Source organism: Callospermophilus lateralis, chromosome 8 (assembly GCF_048772815.1).
Source record: "Callospermophilus lateralis isolate mCalLat2 chromosome 8, mCalLat2.hap1, whole genome shotgun sequence".
Lineage (NCBI taxonomy): Eukaryota > Metazoa > Chordata > Mammalia > Rodentia > Sciuridae > Callospermophilus > Callospermophilus lateralis.
Window position 1 is genome coordinate 2,011,803 of NC_135312.1, and position 22,514 is coordinate 2,034,316.

The window sequence follows — 22,514 nt, forward strand, 5'->3', positions numbered from 1 at the left end:
GCAGGATTGTGAGAGAAGGCAGGTATCTGACTCAGGCTCATAGGGTGCAGGTGTGGAGAGGGGTAGCCTGAGACCTTGCCCACTACGGAGTGCCCAAGGAGACAAGGAGTCGGGGCTCGGCGGCATTCCGACCCACTCTCTCAAACCCCACTTCAGTGGCAGGATCACCGGAGACCTTACGGGAGGGGTGAGGGAACTCCTTTTGCTGACAAGGCGGAGCTTCTGGAGGGCTTTTAGCAGAGGGTAGATTTGATCACACTAGCGCGTTCTGTCTGGCGTGAAGAATGGGTCAGGATTAGCAGCTGTGGCAGGGGAGACAGGGAGGCAAAGAAACACCGGCAGACTCAGGAGAGGGCGTACATGGAGGCGGCGGACCACACAGGGCAATGCCAAGCTCGACCGCCTCTGGGACCGGTAACACATGGAACGAAGGCCTGGGCACACGTCTCCTGTCTCCGTGTGTTTGGAGCGTAGGGACCAGTCAGTGTCCCTCTTGCCTGGGTCCAAGGACAAGGCTGTATCTTGGGCTTGCTGGTGATGGATAGGGCCCCCAAGAGGTGGGCCCAGGCAGCGGCCCAGCACTCTGGCCTGGACCCGGGGGCCCGCGAGGCCGGAAGCGCCTGGAAAGGTGGTGAGAGGCGGCCGGATCGGCTCGGGGGTGCGGGCAGATGGCTCGAGGGAAGCGCGGCCTTTGGGCCCCGGGCCCCTAACTGAGCCGGCGGGCATCGTCGCCGTGGACCCAACCCGTCGCTGCCCAGGTCCTGTGCGGCAGCCTGCAGCCCTCGAACCGATCCCGGACTGGCCAAGGTCACCGAGCTGCAGGTGGAGTGAAGCCCTTGGCTAGGGCGGGGCGAGATCGGCGGTGCTTTCCCAGCAGGGCCCCAGCGCGCCCAAGCGGCTGTAGGCGGTCGTCAGAGCGGGAACCGCGCGACCCCCACGCTACTACGCTCCGCGCGTCCACCACCCCGCCCGCCGCCGACTACAGCGCCCACAGGGCCGCGGGGCAAGGCGGAGCCGGAACGCTGGCGCGCCCGTGACGTCACGCTCCGCTCCGCCTCTGCTGGGTGCGCACGGCTCGACGGGAGTCGTGGTCCCGCCCCAGGCGCCCCGGCGGCGGCGCGGGCGGCGCGGACTTCAGCTCCCGGCGTGCCTCGCGCGCCGGCGACGTTAGCGGCGGGCGGGGCAGCGAGGCGAGGGGCGGTGGCGTCCGGGAGGGCGGAGTGAGGCGGGGGAGGGCGCTCGCGCCCCTCCCCCTCCCGCCGCTGCTTCCCCCTCCCCCGACGTAAACTGGGATCCCTTTCCCCTTGTGTCCGCCATATTGGACTCTAACTCTGGTCAGCGGCGGCGCCGGGCCCGGTAGACTCGCCGTCTCTCCCTCCAGCGGCCGCCTCGCAGCTCCCGGTCGCCCCGCCCTCCCCGCTCGGGAGGCGACCCCGCGCCGCGCCCCCCGCCCGGCCGGCCGCAGCGCCCGCCGCCGCCTCCGCCTCCGCCCTCGCCGCCGCCCGTGGCCCCGCGCCGTCCGCCCGCGCCCCTTCCCCGCCCGCCGCCCGTCCGCCCGCCCGCCATGAGCCCGGCCGACGCCAAGCGCGGGGCCAGGCGCCGGAAGAACAAGCGCGGCGGCGGCGGCGGCTCGGGCGGCGGCCACGGCGGCGCGAGCGGCGGCAAGGCCGGCCCGGCGGCAGCGCTGCTCGGCCCTCAGGCTCCGGGCCCCAGCGGCGCGGCGGGCCTGCTGGGCGGCGCAGCGGCGGCCCACGGGTCCCTGGGCGCGGGCGGCGCCGCCGGAGGCTACTTTGAGGTAAGCGTGGCGGCGGGGGGTCGGGCTGGGCGGCCGCGGCCGCCGCCCCCTCGCGAGCCGCGGCCGCGACGCCGGCGGATAACGGGCCTCCGGCCGCTGACAGCTCGCGGCGCGCGAGGCGGCGCCGGCAGCCGGCGCTGCGGCCTCCGCGTTGGCCGCGGTGGGCCCCGCGCTCCAATCCTGCGGGGCCGGGCGAGGCGTGGCGGAAAGTGCCCGGGAAGTTGGCGCTGCCTCTCCGGCGTGGCCTTGGAGAACCCACTGACAGCCTCCCGGGACCACAGCCCGGCCCCGCTCCCCCGGGTGCTTAGGGGCAGCGAGGCGTCTGCTTGCTCGGTGTGGTGTGTGGCTGCGGAGTTCGAAAAAAAATATTTTCGGCTCTGTTGGTGCAGGCCAGCGGGTGGTGGACTGCTGTCTCTATTCGCTGTCGGTTGTAATACTTCGAAGAGGTTATTTCTACGTGGGTATGCAGTTGGCATGGGCATTTCCAGAGATTGCATTGGCCCCTGAAAGAGAATGGGTATTTTTCAAAAGTTATTTGAGTTCTTACGGTGTTAGTGGGACTCTTACATTGCGTTGTCTTAAAGACATTGCGATTATAAAACAAACAAAAAAAGCCTTAGGATTTTTTGTGTGCCACGTCCTGACACATTGTTTTATGTGAGCTTCCAAATACTGTGTTGGACCAGTATATAGTGAGGGCAGATAAGAGATCATTGCATATGGCATGACTTTTTGATACTTGTGCAGTTGCAGAAAAGTGCAGAAATGCATGTCTGCTTAAGTTTGAACTTGAACTACTCCCGGTGTTCTCTGTAGTATAAGTGTGGTCATTGGAGATTATTTTGCATCATGTTGTTAGGTTTGTTTAGGATCCTGGGTCATAGTCTTGAGTGTCTATCTCCAGAGGTTGCCCTTACCCCAAACAGCTGCAGTTCTTGGGATCCAGGATGAGAGGCTTGTGCATTTTTTTTAGGTCAGTATTTGGTGATTCTGGGAGGGGAGGGTGAGAGGTCCCTCTTTGCAAGTCCTTTGCAAAAACGTTAATTGTGTTTACTGTGGCTGAATTCTATATTGATAACCCAATATCATTCTTACATTTTAGCCTTTCATACCATTCAGGGTTTTAGTAATTTCCATTTACTTTGCAATAATTAGTTAAAATGATCTTTTAGTTGTTACTCTGATTACTTTTTAAACTCAGATAATGTATACCTACCTAAGTATTATTTTTAGTAGGACTGTTATGTTAAACTATTATGCATCAAAGGTTCGACACCCACTATAAAAGAAAATCTCTAACATGCACACATACCAACAAAAGTTTATGGAATGATGTCTATTACTTTTTGATCTCTTCTGTTCATTTTCATTAATAAAATACTTGTTGTGGTTCAGAGAATTATTTAATGGGTACTATTGAATTTTGACCCACACATGGAAAAGCATTAGCTTTTCTGTAGTTCCCGCACTCCCTTTTTTACTGGGAATTGAACCCAGGGCCTTGTGTATGCTAGGCAAGTGCTCTACCACTGAGTTGCTTCTCCAGCCAGCTCCCCTCCCCCACTTCTATCCCACCTTTCCTCCCACTCTCTTTTCCCCTCCCCTCCCCTTTTTTTGGTACCAAGGATTGAATCCAGGGGCACTTAACAGCTGAGCCACATCTCCAGCCCTTTTTCTTTTTAATTTTCAGACAGAGGTCTTGCTAAGTTGCTTATGGCCTCATTAAGTTGCTGAGGCATGCTTTGAACTTGTCATCCTCCTGCCTCAGTCTCCTGAGTTACTAGGATTCTATGCATGCGCACCACTATCCCAGCTTCCAGACCTCTGTTAAGCTTTTAAATTTCTTCACAAGTTGTGTCTTAATCATGGACTAAACATGTTTTCGGTACTTGTGATGGAAGATCTTAATGTAGTTCTCATAGGCCCTGAATTGTTTCCCCACAGAGGATGAGTTCTCTGGGTACCTTGTCATGGTGCAAAACAGGCACTCAGAACAATATTAGCAGGTAACAGCTAGTGGGTCCCAGCCCTGTGTTTCTCAGAGAAGAGCATCTGCATTCCATAGAGAGTCACCAGACCAGAAGGTGGCTCAGAGAGAAGACATGGAGAAAGTGTATCTTCCTCCTCAGGAGGAACTGGTGTACAAAACTTGGGGGAAGACAGGTTTCAGAAGATTGAGCCCTGTGCAACCTTTTAGGGCACCCAACTCTTAGGATTTTTGTGAGAATTAAACAAATCAATGCAGAGGAAGTGCTTAAAACAGTGCCTGTTGACCCACAGTAAATGCTGTGTTTTCACGGATGTCATTTTTCAGGAGGTTGGGTTGGACTTTTAGCGATTCTGCTGCAAGATGCTTTTTCCATTTGTGAAATGGAGAAATAGTACATGTGAAATAAAAATGTTGGATCAGGTGCTGAGGATACAGCCCTGTGGTAAGAGGGTCTGCCTAGCATGTTCAAGTCCCTGGGTTCAATCCCCAGCACCACAGCACCACACACACACACACACAAAAAAAAAAAAAAAAAAAAGAGAGAGAAAAGCAATATTGGGCATGGGTCTCGGACTAGGTCTTCTGTAACAACTTTGTGTGGTCATCTGCTCTGTCCTAATAGTGAAAGGCTAGCCCTGAGATGAATAGTTGGTAGGTGAAACATATCATGAATAGCCCTAATTATTTTGCATTTCTATTTTAATGTGTGATTTTCATAATGCTTATGATGTATTAAGTGAAAAACTTAAAAGAGTAGTATTTGTGAGGTCTGTATGTGTCCATCTTGGCATAGGAAGGTCTTACAGGGTGTTTGCATATCAGACACTTCGTGATGGGCATTTGAAGGCTTAATGTTCCCTTTTTCATATGCTTCAAGCTTTAAAACTTTTCACAATCTGATATTACAAACATTTTTCTTTTTTCAAATAAAACTATGCTTTTTCCATCTTTTGGTAGTTAAACATTTAGTTATTATGTACAAGATACAAATAGTAGCATTAGAATTTTGTTTTCTAAATAAGTGTCCAAAATTAAGTGTCATACATGTATTATTTACAAAAAATAGAATTCCTCTATTATGGAAGTTGATCTGTGTCACTTGTTGGAATATTAAATCACATTTGATTTGTACTCACGGAGGACTGGAGTGGAGATTTGGGGCTCTTTTTGTAGTCCTGTTAGAGATTTACAAAAGTATGCCATTTGGGGTAGGATAGGGGTCAAAATATATTTTAAATTGATATTAACATTGTAAAGTCAGAGAAACCCTTGTAGTGTAGGTAAGGTAATAAATAATAGTTGAGTTGAGGCATTGGTAATAGTCCTTTTTCAAGGCTGAAAAGGGTCAAGGAAGAGTTTGGTTAATAATGTTGAAGGCCACCTCAATAATGTTGAGGTTAGGTGGTGTGGTTGCTGTACAAACAGCCCTGGTGGGATTATGGATGTGTGGAATAGATACTTGGGGTCTTCCCTGTCTGGTAGAAATTGCTACCATGATGAAGTGAGGTTCCTCTTATATTTGCTTTAAGAAACTCTGTAATTCACAGAAGTAAATTAAGTAAGAATCTAGAACTTCCAGACCTTTAGCTGTTTAGCTGGGTGTGGTGGTGTGTACTTTTAATCCCATCTCTTTGGGAGATTAAGGCAGGAGGGTTGCAAGTTTGAGGCCAGCCTGGACAATTTAGCAAGACTCTGTCTCAAAATAAAAAATAAGAAAAGGGCTGAGGATATAGCTCAGTGGCAGAGAAGCCTAGAGTTCAATCTCTGGTACTGCGTGCACCCCTCCCCCCGCACCCCCCCCCCAAAAAAAAAAGATTAATGGTTTAGCATACGTTGTTACTCTGTAAGTTTTAGAAATGATGCAGCTCATCACAAACTCCCTCTGAGATTTAGTGTTGCTATATATATGTAGACGTGTGTAATGAATATATCAGGGTACAGTGAGTGTCTCCTTATACCCCAGAATGTGTTCTCCTTTTCATAGTCATTCCTACTACCATTCTAACCTGTATCTTTTTGATGTATTTTACTGGTATTTCATTCAGAAGGACTTTGTGCTGGGGTTCTTTGGCTAGGTATTATATTTGAGGTGCTTTTGGGTTGATGTAGCATTTGATTGTTCTTTTTCATGGCATATACGTTTCCATTGTGTGACACTTTATATATTCTAATATTGATGGATATTTGTTTTTTTTCTTTTTAAAGCTGATATGAATTGGAGCTGATAAGCATGTCTTTAGGTGGGCATGAACACTCCTGAGAGTTGGTGTATGTACCTGGCAGAGGAATCGCTGAGTATTTGTATGGTTCAACTTGAGTAGATTTAGCCAGATTTCCTAAGTGGTACTGTTGGATGCTTTTCATTAGAAATTAGCATATAATGAAATTGATTTCCCCCCCCCCCCCAGTACTGGGGATTGAACCTAGGCGAGCTTTGTCACTGAACTGTATGTGTGTAGTCCTTTTAATTTTTTTTAAATATTTTTTTTAGTTTTAGATGAACACAATATCTTTATTTTATTTGTTTATTTTTATGTGGTACAGGGGATCAAACCCGTGCCTCACACATCCTAGGCAAGCTCTCTCCACTGAGCCACAACCCCAGCCATATTTATTTTTTTTAATATATATATTTTTGAAATATTTATTTTTTAGTTTTTTTATGTGGACACATAGCTTTATTTTATTTTTATGTGGTGTGAGGATTGAACCCAGCACCTCGCGAATGCCAGGCGAGCACACTACCATTTGAGCCACATCCCCAGCCCTTAATATTTTTTAGTTATAGTTGGAGCACAGTGCCTTTATTTTATTTATTTACTCTTATGTGGTGCTGAGAATTGAACCCAGTGCCTCGCATGTGCTATGCAAGCACTCTACCCCTGAGCCATAACCCCAGGCGCCCCCCCCCCCATTTTTATTTTGAGACAGGTTTAGGCTAAGTTGCTGAGTCAATCCTCCTGCCTCAGCTTCCCAGGTAGCTGGAATTATAGGTTTGAGCCACCATGCCTGTTTTTTTGGGGGGGTTTGTTTTTGGTACTGGAAATTGGATCCAGAGGCACTTTACCACTGCACACATCCCCAGCCCTTTTAATTTTTTATTTTGAGATAGGATGTTATTAAATTGCTTAGGGCCTTGGTAAATTGCTTAGGCTGGCCTTGAATTTGGCATTCTCCTGCCTCAGACTGAGGAGTCTCAGCTATGTGGGGTAACTCAGAGGCTGATCTGCTGGCAATACAGCATGTGCTGTGAGGTGGCTTTTTGTTTTGTTTTTTGTGTTAACCCTGGCTGGTCTTAACTAGGACACAAGTGGTTCTCCCACCTCAGCCTCCCAAGTAGTTGGGACTACAGTAGGTGCTCACAGTCATGCCCAGCTTTGATTTTTTAAAAGTGCTGTTACTTGGATTTTGGTGATGGAAGGGTATTGCTGGGGATTGAACCCACAGTCTTGCTCATGGTAGGCAAATGCTCTACCATCGAGCTACATCCAGCCCTGTTATTTTAGCACAGATGTAGTCCCATGTAATCACTGTCATAATTGGATACAATATAGTTTCATTATCCACAAATCTGCCTCATGTTATCCCTGTGCAGTCATACTCTCCCTAATTCCTTTTGTTTTCTTAGGATACTGGGAATTGAACTCAACTACTGAGCCACATCTCCAGCCCTATTTTGTATTTTATTTAGAGACAGGGTCTCACTGAGTTTCTTAGCACCTCGCTTTTGCTGAGGTTGGCTTTGAATTCACAGTCTTCCTGCCTCAGCCTCCCCAGCCGCTGGGATCTCTCCCTAATTCCTAAGCACTTTGCGACCACTACTCTGTTCCTTATATACTTTTAAATTTCAGGGAAGTCACGTAAATGTAGTCAGATGATAGCAAAGTTTTGAGGCTACACTTTATTTTACCTAGTATAATATCAAGATTCATTCAAGTTGTTGCATATACCAGTAGTTCCTTTTTACCCTCACCAACCCTTCTCTCAGCTGTGTATGGAACCCAGGGTCACGGGCATGCTAGTCAAGCATTCAGCCACTGAGCTGTATCCCCAGCCCTGTTCCTTTTCACTGCATAGTAGTCCATTGTATGGATGTACCACAGTTTATTAGTTGTTTCCTTGGTGGACATTGGGATGGTTTCTAGTTTTTCTTTTTTCTTGGATATGGAGTTGCTATAAATATTTTTATGTGTGAGTTGGTGTATGAAAGTAAATTTTCATTTCTCTATAATGCTAGGGATTAGGAGCTGTGTCATATGTAACATAAAACAAACTGTTTTCCAGATAGGTGTATTATTTTGCCTACCCACCAGTAACGTGTGGGAGTTCAGTTGCTCTGCATCCTTGCTAGCAATTGGAATTGCCAATAGTTCTTTTTTTTTTTAACCATTTTAATAAATAGGTATGTAGTGGCATTGTAGTTTTAGTCTGTATTTCCCTACTGACTAATCATATTGAACACTTATCATCTGTTTATTTGCCATTCTTGTGTTCTCTTAGAAGAGGTATATATTCAAGATTGAGTGTTTCTTTCTTTTTTGGCCTGGGTGTGGTGGTGCATGCCTGTAATCCTAGAGACTTGGGAGGCTGCGATAGGAGGATCACAAGTTTGAGGTCAGCCTCAGCAACTTAGTGAGGTCCTCAGGAACTTAGTGAGACTCTGTTTCAAAATAAAAAAAAAACAAGGGCTGGGGTTGTGGCTCAGTGGTAGAGCATTTACCTCGCTTGTGTGAGGCACTGGGTTCAATTCTCAGCACCACATATAAATAAATGATTAAAATAAAGATTCATCAACAAACTGAAAAAAAAATTTAAATAAATAAGAAGGGCTGAGGTTGTAGCTCAATGGTTAAGCGCCTTGAGTTTAATCCCCAGTACCAAAAAAAAAAAAAAAGAAAAAAAGATTGTTTTGTGTGTGCACTGAGAATTGAGCCCAGGGGCTCTACCACTTAGCTACACCCCCAGACATTTTAATTTTTTTATTTTAAGAAAGGTATCTAAGTTGTGGAGGCTGGCCCTTGAACTTGTGATCCTTCTGCCTCAGCCTCTCGAGTTGCTGGGATTACAGTTGTGTGCCATACCTGGACAATTTACCATTTTGTTTTCTTTTATGAACTATGTTTGGTGTCATGTCTAAGAACTTTGTTTCAGCTTCAAGTTATAGATGTTTTTCCTAATATTCTAAAAATTTCATAGTTTTACATTTAGATCTGATTCATTTTGTGTAATTCCAGATAAGGTAGGAAGTTTGGGTAAAAGTTCCCTTTTCTTTCTTTTTCCTCTTTGTATGTGGAATTCAAATTGCTCCAAACTCATTTCTTGAAAGTGGCAAAAGTAACTGGTGGTCTGGAAGACCTAACCCAGTTATAGCATGCCTAGCATGCCCAAGGCCCTGGATTCAATCTCTAGCACTGAAGACAAGCAGGCATCCCTAAAAAGCTAATTGGTCTTACTTGTCTGGGTTATTCTGGGTACTCTAGTTTTTTTTCCAGTGATCTATTGGTCTGTCCATTGCCAGTGCTGCACTGCCTTGATGACTTGTGTCTTAAAAATTGGGTAAGTTGGGACTGCGGTTATGGCTCAGTGGCTCAGTGGTTTAGAGTGCTTGCCTAGCACTTACGAAGCACTGGATTCAGTCTTCAGCACCACATAAAAATAAAATAAAGACATTGTGTCCACCTACAACTAAAAAAATAATTTTTAGAAGTTGAATAATGTGGTTCCTCCAACCTTAAACATTTAAATGATTTGTTTTGTTTTATTTTGTATAGTGGGGATTTAACTCAGGGACATTCTACCACTGACTACATCCCCAGCTCTTTTATTTTTTATTTTGAGTCAGGGTCTTACTAAGTTTCTGAGGCTGGCTGAACTGGGATTAGAGGCATGCACAACTTCGCTGGTTATTTTCTTTGTCTTTTATATGCATTTTAGAATCAGCTTGTGTATATCAGTAATTAGTTCTTCTGAGATTTGATTTGAATAACTTTAAATCTATATATAGATCACTTTGGTGGAGAACTGACACATATTTACTATGTAAATTTTCCAAAGCATGAAAACGATGTGACTGTAATTAATTGGTTGTTTGATTTCTTCCATTCGTGATTTATAGATGTTAGTGGTACAGATCCTATACATTTTTTCTTAGATTTGTACTTATTTCATGTTTTTTAATTTTTCATTTTTCTTAGCTATTTCAAATATGCCTGCCTCCCTCTTGTCCTTCTTCCCTATCTCCTTTCCTTCTTTTCTTTATTCTGTTGAACCCAGGTCCTGGAGCATGTTAATAAGCACATGCTTTTCCACTGAGCCACACCTTCTTTATTTGTATATAGAAATAAAATTTGGAAAGTAGCTCAGAGGTAGAATACTTTCCTAAAGACAGTAGAATGAATTGGATATTATTTTCCTAGATATGAGTACACCACCAGTGTAACTGCACATAATGTACAACTGCAAGAATGAGATCCTAATTAGACTAAGTTATACTCCATGTAGGTATAATATGTCAAAATACACTCTAATGTCATGCATTTCTAAAAAGTACAAATTAAAAACAAAAAACAAACATTTTCCTAGTACGCACAGATCCTGGATTTGGTCCTCACCACTGCAAATATAAAAAGGAATATAATATTTTTGTGTTTCCTTTCTGTCCTTTGGTCTTGCTGAAATCATATATTCTGGGATTTTTTTTGTGGATTCATGGGGTTTTCTGAATAAATAATCATATTGTTTCTCCTTTTTTTTTTTTTTTTCCCGTTCTATGTTCCTTTTATTTTTCTTGTCTTATTAAACTGGTTAGGACTTTGGTGCTCAGGATCCCAAGTGATGAGAGTGGATATTGCTGCCTTTTTCTGGATGTTGGAGAGAAAGCCATTAAGTATGATGTCTGTTGTAGTATGTGGTTTTTTTTTTCTTTTTGTAAATACTCATGATCAGTTTAAAGAAGTTCCTATGTCTGATTTACTGAGAGATTTCATTAGTGAATGTTGAGTTTTTTATTTTTTTCCCCCAGAATTTTTTTGAGTCAATTGATTATGGTCATGTAGTATTTCTTCTTTAGACTACTAATAAGTGAATTGTATTGCTGATTTTGGATATGAAACCAGTTTTCATTCCTAGAATAAACCCTACTTGGTCATGGGTGTTACTGTTATTTGTGTGTGTGTGTGTAGTGGGGGGGGCGGATACTGGGAATTGAACTCAGGGGTTTCCACGTATTAGGCAAGTGCTGTACCCCTAAAATACATGTCTAGCTCCCCAATCCTGCCACTTTAAAAAAAAATTATTTTGAGTCAGGATCTTGCTAAGTTTTCCAGGTTGATCTTTTTTTTTTTTTTTTTTAAATAATATTTATTTTTTAGTTTTTGGCGGACACAACATCTTTGTATGTGGTGCTGAGGATCCAACCCGGGCCGCACGCATGCCAGGCGAGCGCGCTACCGCTTGAGCCACATCCCCAGCCCCTCCAGGTTGATCTTGAACTTGTGATCCTCCTACCTTGGCCTTCTGAGTAGCTGGGATCACAAATGTGCATCACCATGCCTGATTTGCTTGGGTTTGAGAATTTCAGGTAGAAGATAGCAGTTTAGATTATTGATTTGAGACCTTTCTTTAATTTCTTTCTTTTTCTTGTAGCAGGGATTGAATCCAGGGGTGCCTAACCACTGAGCCACATCCCCAGCCCCTTTTTTTTTGGTTTGTTTTCTTAGAGACAGGGTCTCACTGAGTTGCTTAGCGCCTCGCTGAGTTCCTGAGGCTGGGTTTGAACTTGAGATCCTTCTGCCTCAGCCTCCCCAGTTGCTGAGATTACAGGCGTGTACCACCATGCCCAGCACCTATTTTTCTTCTTTAAGTATTGAATGCTCTCAACTTCTGTGTAAGCTATACTTTAGCTGCATCTCACAAATTTTTGTATGATGTACTTTCATTTATATTCAATTTAAAAGTTTTCTCATTTCCTTTGAATCTTCTTTGACTCATGGGTTGTTTTAAAGTACATTGTTAAATTTCCTGTTCTCTCTCTTTTTTTTTTAATATTTGTTTTTTAGTTGTAGTTGGACACAACACCTCCATTACACTTGTTTAATTTTTTGTTTGTGGAGCTGAGGATCGAACCCAGGTTCCCGCACGAGCGAGGCAAGCGCTCTACAAGCGCTCCACCACTGAGTCACAACCCCAGCCCCTCCTGTTCTCTCTTTTTTTTTTTTTTTAAAGAGAGAGAGGGGGAGAGAAGAGGGGGAGAGAGAGAGAGAGAGAATTTTCTTTAACATTTATTTTTTTTTTTTTAGTTTTCGGCAGACACAACATCTTTGCATGTGGTGCTGAGGATCGAACCTGGGCCACACGCATGCCAGGCGAGCGCGCTACCACTTGGGCCACATCCCCAGCCCTCCTGTTCTCTTTTTGTTACTGAGTTCTAGTCTAATTCTGTTGTGGTCAGAGAATGTCTTTATGGTTTTATTTTTTTCAAAAATTTTGAAGTTCTGGGGCGGGGATGTGGCTCAAGTGGTAGTGCGCTAGCCTGTCATGCGTGCGGCCCGGGTTCGATCCTCAGCACCACATACAAACAAAGATGTGTGTCCGCCAATAGCTAAATAAATAAATAAATATTAAAAAAAAATTAAAAAAAAATTTTTGAAGTTCTATTTTTTTTTTTTTTTTAAAGAGAGAGTGAGAGGGGAAGAGAGAGAGAATTTTTTTTTTTTAATATTTATTTTTCAGTTTTCGGCGGACACAACATCTTTGTATGTGGTGCTGAGGATCGAACCCGGGCCACAGGCATGCCCGGCGAGCGCGCTACCGCTTAAGCCACATCCCCAGCCCCTGTTTATGTTGATGAATGTTACACGTACACTAAAAAATGTATTTTCTGTTATTTTTGGGTGGATTTTCTTTAATTCTTTTTTCTATTTTGTGGTACTGGTGATCAAACCCGAGGACTTTATTGCTGAGACCTCAAATTTGTGATTATGCTACCTCAGCATCCCAAGAAGCTGGAATTACAAGTATAGGCTACCACACCTAGCTTGGGTAGAGTGTTTTCTAAATGTCCGTTATATCTGGTTGGTTTATAGTTTTGTTCAATTCTTGTGTATTCTTTTTATTTTTAATATTTATTTTTTAGTTGTAGTTGGACACAATACCTTTATTTTATTTATTTTTATGTGGTGCTAAGGATTGAACCCAGGGCTAGGTGAGCCCTCTACTGCTGAGCCACAACCCCAGCCCAATTCTTGTGTATTCTTGCTGTTTTTTTAGTCTCCTAGTTCCTTTTATTGCTGAGAAAGGAGAGTTGAGGTCTGTTATTAGAATGTGGTTTGTTTACATCTCCTTTCAGTTTATTTAGTTTTCCCTTCATGAATTTTTTAATCTTTGTTGTTTGGTGCATATACACTTAGAATTGTTTGTTTTCTTGATGAATTGACCCTTTTTGTCACTTAAGTTATGTTCTTCTCATCTTTGGTAGTTTTCTTGGCTCTGAAGTCTTATTATTATTATTATTTTTTAAGTTGTTGATGGACCTTTATTTTATTTATTTTTATGTGGTGCTGAGGATCAAACCCAGTGCCTCACACGTGCTAGGCAAGTGCTCTGCCACTGAGCTACAGCCCCACACCTTCAGCTTTCTTTTAATTAGTATTTTTTGGTATATCTTTTTCTATCCTTTTACTTGACCTACATATATGTTATTTTACTTGACATGCGTTTCTTTCTTTTCTTTTTTTTTTTTTTTTTAAAAAGAGAGAGTGGGAGAGGGACAGAGAGAGAGAGAGAGAGTTTTTTAATATTTATTTTTTAGTTCTTGGTGGACACAACATCTTTGTTTGTTTGTGGTGCTGAGGATCGAACCCGGGCCACACCCACACCAGGCGAGCGCGCTACCGCTTGACCCACATCTCCAGCCCCGACATGCGTTTCTTGTAGACAGCTGCTTAGTCAACTTTCGTTAATAATACATATTCATATTTTCAGTTTTAGTTATAATGTGTATATGAAATATGCTTTCTAATTTGAGATCTTTTTTCCTGAATTAATTGCTAATTGAGTGTTTGGTACTAGTTTTGGATGCTGCCATGTGCATTATGTTTCATATAGTTCTCTTCATCAACATTATTATTATTATTATTTTTGCTGCTGAGAATCAAACCCAGGGCCTTGTGCATGCAAGGCAAGCACTCTACCAATTGAGCTATATTCCCAGCACTTCTTCATGATTTTTTTTTTTTTTTGGTACAGGGAATTGAACCAGGAACACTTTACCTGATGACATTCCCAGCCCCTTTTAAAATATTTTTGAAACACTTTCTCCCTAAGTTGTTCAGGCTGGCCTGGAACTTGCGATCTTTCTGCCTCAGCTTCCTGAATGACTGGGATTACAGGTGTGTGCCACCACACCTGGCTTTTCACTGAACTTTTTGACCCAATAGGCTTTATAAACTGATTTGCTGGATTACATCAACATGGAAATACAAATTATATTTATTTATGTATGTTTTTGTACACACATATGAACATGTGAACATATATTTTTTTTAAAGAAAGAGTGAGAGAGAGTGAGAAAGAGGGAGAGAGAGAGAGAATTTTTTAATATTTATTTTTTAGTATTTGGCGGACACAACATCTTTGTCTGTATGTGGTGCTGAGGATCGAACCCGGGCCGCACGCATGCCAGGCGAGCGCGGTACCGCTTGAGCCACATCCCCAGCCCCTGAACATGTGAACATATAATGTAGTTTGTTGACATCTCTTTACAGTTTATTTAGTTTGAACCCAGGGACTCTATCCCTGAACTACATACCCAACCCTTTTAAAATTATTATTATTATTTTTGGTACCAGGGATTGAACTCAGTGGCATTCAACCACTGAGCCATATTCCCAGCCCTTTTTTGTATTATTATTTTTGGTACCGGGGATTGAACTCAGGGACATCAACCACTGAGCCAAATTCCCAGCCCTTTTTTGTATTTTGTTTAGAGATGGGGTCTCACTGAGTTGCTAAGAATCTTGCTTTTTGTCAAGGCTAGCTTTGAACTCATGATCCTCCTGCCTCAGCCTCCTGAGTAATAGGAATTATAGGCATGTTGTTAAGGCCTTGGATTTGATTCTCAACACCACATAAAGATAAATAAAGGTATTATGTCCAACTACCACTAAAAAATAAACATTAAAAAAAAAAAAAAAGAAGAAATGGCAAGGGACCACAAGAGTCAAAACACTTGTTGGAAAGTGGGTGGGCAAGGAGGCAAACCTTTACTTTTGCCAGAAGGGTGTGCTACAGAATCTGGTTATTGAGCCTATCTGAGGAAGGGCTACAATTAAAATGGCTATAATTGGATCCAATTGTACTATATTCTGAAAAGGAACCACCAGATTTTCTATTTCTCACAATGTGACATTGGGCTTGTCCAAACCATCTTCTTTTAGAGACAGTTTAACCAGTATGAGTTGAAATCAAATAACTTATATCTCATGGGCCTATAAAACATTTGTTTTGTTTTTACTTATAGAAATCAGTTTTGGTCTAGGCACACCTATAATCCTCCTACTCAGAAGGCTGAGACAGAGGGATCTCAAGTTTGAGTCAGCTTGGACAATTTAGTGAGACCCTACCTTAAAACAAAATAAAGAGTCTGAGATTGTAGATCTGAGGTAGAATGCTTGCCTAAACTTTCTGTAGGCCCTGGGCTCCATCCTCTGCCTACAAAAAACAAACAAATAAGTCAGTTTTAATTTTTTCCTTCCTTCCTTCCTTCCTTCCTCCCTCCCTCCCTCCCTCCCTCCTTTCCTTCCTTCCTTGTTCAGTATTAGGGCTTGAACCCAGTGGTACTTTACCACTGAGCTACCCCCCCCCCCCTTTTTTGGATAACAGGTTCTTGCTAAATTGCCCAGGCTGACTTCAAACTTTCTGCCCTTCTGCTTTAGCCTCCTGAGTAGCTGGGATTACAGGCCTGTGCCACTCAGTGTACCTAGTTAAACTTATTATTTTGGATTTTTTTTTTTTTTTTTTTTTGGTGGTGATGTTTGGGGATCAAACTCAGGTCCTTGAACCTGCTAGGCATACATACTACAACTGAGCCATGCCCCAGACCTTATTTTGAGGGAGTTCTAGATTTACAAAATACGCTTTGTTATGCCTATAGTCCCAGGTACTTAGGAGGCTGAGGCAGGAAAATTGCTTGAGTCTAGGAGTTCAGGACCAGCTGGGCAACCATAGCATGAGACTGCATCTCAAAATTGAATAAGTAAATAAACACCATACAGTGAAAACTTAGCTCAAAGAAGAAGTAAAAATGAAAACTAGATTTATAGAGTAGTGACCAAGATAGTGTAGAGAGTTCCTGTATTCCCTTCAGCCAACTTTTCCTAATGTTGACATCTTACGGAATATTGATATTTGTCACAACTAGGGAAGTGAATGTTGGTACAACATTGCTAACTACAGATTTTGTTTCTGTTTCACTAATATCATATTTCTCTCCCAGGGTTTAATCCAGGACACTACTTTGTATTTAGTGGTCCAGAATTGTAATTCTTTTTAGCTGCCTTAGTTATGAATTTAGTGAGCTTTCGATTTCATAGTTAACTACAGTCTAATCTTTCTTTGTAGAAATATTTGGTGTTTATTCCACTGTGGTGAAATAGTCCAGCAGGACAGATATTCTACAGGTTATACCTGGGAGCTCAGCCCCTCTTGACAATCTGTTAGAGGTTACAAATTTCTGGTCACTGATCAGGTTAGTGTAGAGAAAGGGGTTACCAGGCCCTGATGAAGTTTGTTGCATTAGATGAAGAAATTCCATAAATGAATTCTTGACTGTGCTTATATATTGTTGTTGCTGCTGCTGTCTTTTTTTTTTTTTTTTTTGTTACCAGGGATTGAACCCAGGGGTGTTTATTCACTGAGCCATATCACACCTTCCGTCCTATTTTTTTCTTTTTTTATGTTTTGAGACAGGGTCTTGCTAAGTTGCTTTAGGATCTTGCTAAATTGCTGAGGCTGGCTTTGAACTTGGGATCCTCTTGCCCCAACCTCCCAAATGACTGGGATTACAGGTGTGTGCAACTGTATCCAGCTGCTTTCTGCTTTTTTTTTTAAACCTTTATTTAATTTATTTATTTGTATGTGGTGCTGAGGATCAAACCCAGGGCCTCGCACGTGCTAGGCGAGCACTCTACCTCTGAACCACAACCCCAGCCCTGCTTTCTGCTTTTAAAAGCATAAAAAACAGCATCATTTATTAGCAGTCCTAAATTGTAGCTACTATCTTCCTCCTTCCCTTATTAGAATAATAGGAGGGTTTGGATATGTCAGCTGGTCATTGCGATTAAATGTCTCTCCATAAGCTGTGAGTTGAAATGTTCATTGTGTTTTTATGTGTTTACAGATGGATCCATGCAGTTTGTTGGTAGGCACGCTGGCATAGCAGATTAGTCTTAGAGTATTGCAAGACTGGTGATTTTTTTTTTTTTTTTTTTTTGCTGAGGTAGTGTTTGTTGTTGAGTTTGAAAAATTCCTCTAAATGTTGTAGTCAGCACCCTTCAATTTCTAGTGGCATTTATTACTTAGTCCTCACTCAAGGTAGGAAACTGAAGCTGAGGGCCTAGGAATATAGCTCAGCTGGTAGAGTGCTTGTCTCACATGCACAATAACGTGGGTTCAATTTTTAGCACTACAACAAACAAATAAAAAAACAAAAAATGAAGCCCGGGCATAGTGGCACATGCCTGTAATCCCAGCCACTTGGGAGGCCAAGATGGGAGGATCTTGAGTTCAAAGCCAGCCTCAGCAAAAGCAAGGTGCTAAGCAACTCAGTGAGACCCGGTTTCTAAATAAAATACAAAATAGGGCTGGGGATGTGGCTCAGTGGTTAAGTGCCCTTGAGTTCAGTACCGCCTAGCCCTTCTGGGGTTGGGGCTGGGGCTCAGTGGCAGAGCGCTTGCCTAGCATGTGTGAGGCCCTGGGTTGATCCTCAGCACCACATAAAAATTAATGAATAAAATAAAGGTATTGTGTCCAAGTACAACTAAAAAATTAAAATTAAAATTAAAAAAAAAGAGAAAGAAAACTGTCTTGCTATCCTAGTTCTCCTTGCTCTCATTCAGCCTATGTTTTCTCTTCCTCCAAGCCTTAGTCTGGAACCTGCTCTGCTGCTTTCTTCCACCTTCCCTACTCCTGTTCCATCTGCCCTTCCTCCTGAGCAGGGGAGAATCTTCAGCTTTCTTTGGTGGTACCTTCACTTGCTCCTACTACTACCCTTGCCTGCCAGAGCCTTGCTGATTGGGTCTGGCAGGTCAGCATCCATCTTGCTCTTTGCTTCCTTTTACCTCCTTATTCCAGGCTTTGAGTCCTCCAGGCCTAGTGGTCTTGCTGTGCTGGTTGTGTGATGCATCTGCACAGCTTGAGCAGGCTGTTCCTCTCGCTTCCGTGCCTTCATTGGGACTCTCCTGTCTTCTGGGAAGGGAACTGCTGTTTCTCTCTAAGGTGGAGGTCATGCACTGTCCCGGTGGGGCACATGTTTTTCCTCTAGACCAGGTCGTTACCTCCCTTCCAGGTTTCCTTGGTGCCTGTCCTTGACAAGCAGCACATAGCTCATACACACTCAGCAGTGTTGCTGAGGCCCAGGCCACTCCACAGGAGTTCTTGCAGTTCTACCTTCTTCCCTTTTTCTTTTTTTCTCTTTTTAAAGAGAGAGTGAGAGAGAATTTTAACATTTATTTTTTAGTTTTCGGCGGACACAACATCTTTGTTTGTATGTGGTGCTGAGGATCGAACCCGGGCCGCACGCATGCCAGGCGAGCGCACCACCGCTTGAGCCACATCCCCAGTCCCTTCCCTTTTTCTCTGAAATCTCTTCTTTGCCTTCTGCTTTTGAAGAAAGCATTAATGTTTTTTCCAGATTAATTCAATATTGCAGAGTTTCTTAACTCTTGGATTTTAGTGAGTCTGTGGCTGATGGAAACTCAGTTGCAGAATTTATAAGTGGATATGTTATCCCAAGGCCTTTTCAGGGTGTCAACTTTTCTGTCCTGCATCTTTCCTCTTTCATGGTGTTATTTTTCTTAGTGTTCATATTTTGAGTCTTCCATCTTCTCTTCCCTGCTCCTTAGTCCTTTTGATTTTGCCTAACCCTATAAGGTACCATTTTATCCAACAAGATTTCTCCTGTCCACCAAATGACTTGAAATACTGGCCAGTGGTACTGGTTGTTATTGTTTGCTTCTGCTTTCTTCTTCTCCATTCATGTTTTACCCCCTTATCCAGCTCTTGTATCTGCTTCTGTCATCAGTCTTTCCCAAGGTTATTAAGCCATCACATCCTTTCCAAGACCTGTAGTTGTTTTTTGGTCATGATTCTTTTTGAACTTTTTTGCATTTGACTTTGATTATATATGAATTTCTGGAAAATGCTTTTGTCTTTGTATGTATAGCTGCATTGTGGTTCTCTTGACTATTGTTTCTCTTACTCCCTGGCTTTGGTGAATTCACTTACTTCAACATCCATACCAGTTACCATTATATATTTGATTCTGTATTTGGTTGGTTCTTCAAGTTCAGATTTACATTTGGTATTTCTGACGGATAATTGGAAACTCACATGGGAGGTCAGTATGTTTTCAACATTGTGGAAGAATGATTGGGACCTTTGTTCAGACTGTACTCTTCCCATGTTATACAATAATGCTTAGACATTGTTGGTTTGTTTACTAGTTAACTTGTGAGTTTTGGGGGCTGGGATTGTGGCTCACCTAGCATGTGCGAGGCACCAGGTTCAATCCTCAGCACCACATATAAATAAATAAAATAAAGGTATTATGTCCATCTACAACTAAAAAAAAATAAATACATAAAAAAGAATTTTTGTCAAAAGGTCTCAGGTCAACCATATGTGGTTGTGCATTGGGCACCTTTTCAGTATTTGTCAGATAAGAAAATTGTGCTAGATAATCCTGAAGGTCTTTGTTAACTTTATGACAGTTCTTTGTCATTTCTGTGTCATTCAGTTTCAGTGATTACCTGCTGCCTTTTGTATGTGTCTCTGAAGCGTGTGTCAGGGACCTGTCATGTGTGTTTGATAACCGTTTGGGCTATGGGAAGAACATGTTGGCACTTAATTTCTTTTTCTTTCTTTCTTTTTTTTTTTTTTGGTGGTGCTGGGGACTGAACCCAGGACTTTGTGCATGCAAGTCAAGCACTCTACCAACTGAGCTATGTCCCCAGCCCAGCACTTAATTTCTAGGTAGGACACTAAACTTTACACAGTCTCACTGCGCACTGTGGTGTTCCGCAGTGCAGGGATCTTGCCTGAATTCTGAGCAGTCCTGAGGCGGGAAATGAATTTGTGACTTAGCATGTATTCTCACTTGAGGTATACAGCTGTGGAAAACTGGGCATTTATGTAGCGCTCCTCTGGTGCATTCATAGATTCTACTGTCTGGTTTTAATTAAACTGGTTCTGATAGGATAGGCTAAACTGAAACAAACCTTGGATTAAAGATAGTGCTCATCATGAAAACATGGGGGATAATAGGAACACACAAGGTAGAGCCTGCACTTCTGCTTTCTGCACCAGCTTCTCCTAGCCACATAACAAAGTTAGAGATTATCTAAGTAGAGCCTGGCACGGTGGCATATGCTTGTAATCCCAGCAGTTTGAGAGGCTAAGGCAGGAGGATGCAAGTTCAAGACCAATCTCTGGAATTTAGTGAGACCCAGGGTACTTAGTGAGACCTTGCTTCAAAATAAAAACAAAAAATGGATGGGGATGTGGCTCAGTGGTTAAGTGACCCTGGGTTCAGTTCCTGGTACAAAAACAACAAAACAAAAACTAAGCAGAGTCAGCTCCCAAAGATTATTCAAGATATGGATTTATATTCACTTTTATTAGTGACCAGCTATACCTGAAGTGGTTATCTCACTTTAAGAGATTGGGGAGTGGGGACGCCTTTATAGCTGGCAAAACATTTTAAGAATATGTGTCCAGAAGAAAGCACTTCCTATAAATTTTGTGACTGTGTTTGAAGACATTAGTTACTCATGTTTTTATAGTTTCATTAAGCTCAAGATTAAACCTTTCAAAGTTTCTATCCTATATTTCTTTTGTTCTTCCTTTTGTGTATGTATATGTGTGTACACACATATCTGTGTTCACACTGAGGGTTGAGCCCAGGGTGCTCTACCTCTACCACTGAGCTACACTCCAGCCCTTTTTATGTTTTGTTTTGAGATATACGACCTTACTTAATTGCCCAGGCTATCCTAGAACTTGTGATCCTCCTGCCTCAGCCTCCCAAGTTGCTGGGATTACATGCTTGCACCACTTTGCCTGACTTCTAGGCCATTTTTTCTGTGTTCGGTAGGGTTCAGTTGCAGAAGCAGCTCTAGCTGGCTTGCTAGGGGCGGATATTTAATATGGAGAATTAGGTACATTCAGCCTTTTTAAAAGGTCTGGATTTTCAAGTGCTGGATTTCCAAGGTCTGCACTCAGCTGTGGAGTTGGTAGAGCCAGTCTGCAACATCTGCCATTCTTATCCAGTACTGACAGACAGACATCTCCCAATGGGAAAAGCTCTTTCTGTAGCAGTTGGTGGGAAAGTGGGCTGAATGTTAGAATAATACATAGGAAACAATATGGCAACAAAAGAAATACATTGCTTTGTCAGCAAATGATTTTGGAGTATTCCATAGAAACAATTGCAGGAGATTTGAAAAATAAATGATCAGAATAAATCATGGGGTGTTTGCTCTGGTATGATGGAAGGTGGTGTTTGTATCAGGAGTATCCTGTGCCTTTGCTAGATTCTGATGAAATGCTTTTTTGGGGGGATATGGGGTGAGGCAGAGCATGTATATTCTGAAGTTATTTCTTATGTAGCAGTTTTGTAGTAAAACTAGAACTAAGTCGTGAGGGGGAAGGCCCCTCTTTTTCAAGTGTTGGGAAATTGAACCTCCTAGATAAGTGCTCTACCACTGAGCTACATCTCCTGCACCAGAGCAGCTTCTTCGTAATTAAAAAAAAAAAAAAAAAAAAAAAAAAAAAAAAAAAAAAGCTTCCTGGCTAAGATAGGACTGCCGAAAAAGCAATACATGACACACAGGAGTGTGCCTGCAGCAATCCCAAAATCTTTACAGAGTGCTAAATCTTTACAATATTTTGTAATGAGATGGGAGTGACTATGAAAATACTTGCAAGACACAGAGGTTTGCTGGTTATCTTGTGGCAGGTTAAAAGTGTTGCCTGTTCAGATGAAGTGAGTATTTTTCTTTTACATAAAGATGAATGGTCTAAATTGCTAACCTTTTCTGTAATAAGTGGCTGTCAGTAGAAAGTTACTTAGCAAATTCAGTATTTTTGAGAAAAATAAACATATAATTTTACCTCTCAAGGTAAAGGTGATATTTTAACAATGAGTAGAAAATTGCTTTTTGAGAAAAATTTGCTATAATGAATGTTTTGAAATAGATGTTTAGAATTGTCTCCACTGTGTTGTGTATTTGCTAAGAATAATATAAATGGTCATCTTACTGAACACTTAAACTTGGGAATGAGTTTTTCAGCTTGTTTAAAAGCTTCCTGTTATAGCAGTAGATTTTTGAACTTTTTTATTAAGAATACAGAAACATGATAGCCTCTGGTCACCATGTAAGAACAAGAACCTCTTGTGAGGAAGATGTGAATTGACTAGTTGAATTTCATCAAAGCCCTTGCACAATATGTGGA

The 22,514-nt window shown here is 42.6% G+C and overlaps 1 protein-coding gene across 5 annotated transcripts in view; it reads left to right on the forward strand.

Moving 5' to 3' along the window:
- Nucleotides 1-807: 807 nt before the first annotated feature.
- The window catches only part of Fam193a (family with sequence similarity 193 member A), a 148,401-nt gene continuing 126,694 nt past the window's right edge, over nt 808-22,514 (forward strand). For 2 of the 5 annotated variants that reach the window (XM_076864562.1, XM_076864563.1), the window contains exon 1: nt 1,702-1,795. The gene's annotated coding sequence lies outside the window, so the exon portion shown is untranslated. Of the gene's footprint in view, nt 823-1,701; nt 1,796-22,514 lie in introns of those variants that run through there. The other 3 variants (XR_013092156.1, XR_013092157.1, XM_076864561.1) reach the window with 2 other exon arrangements.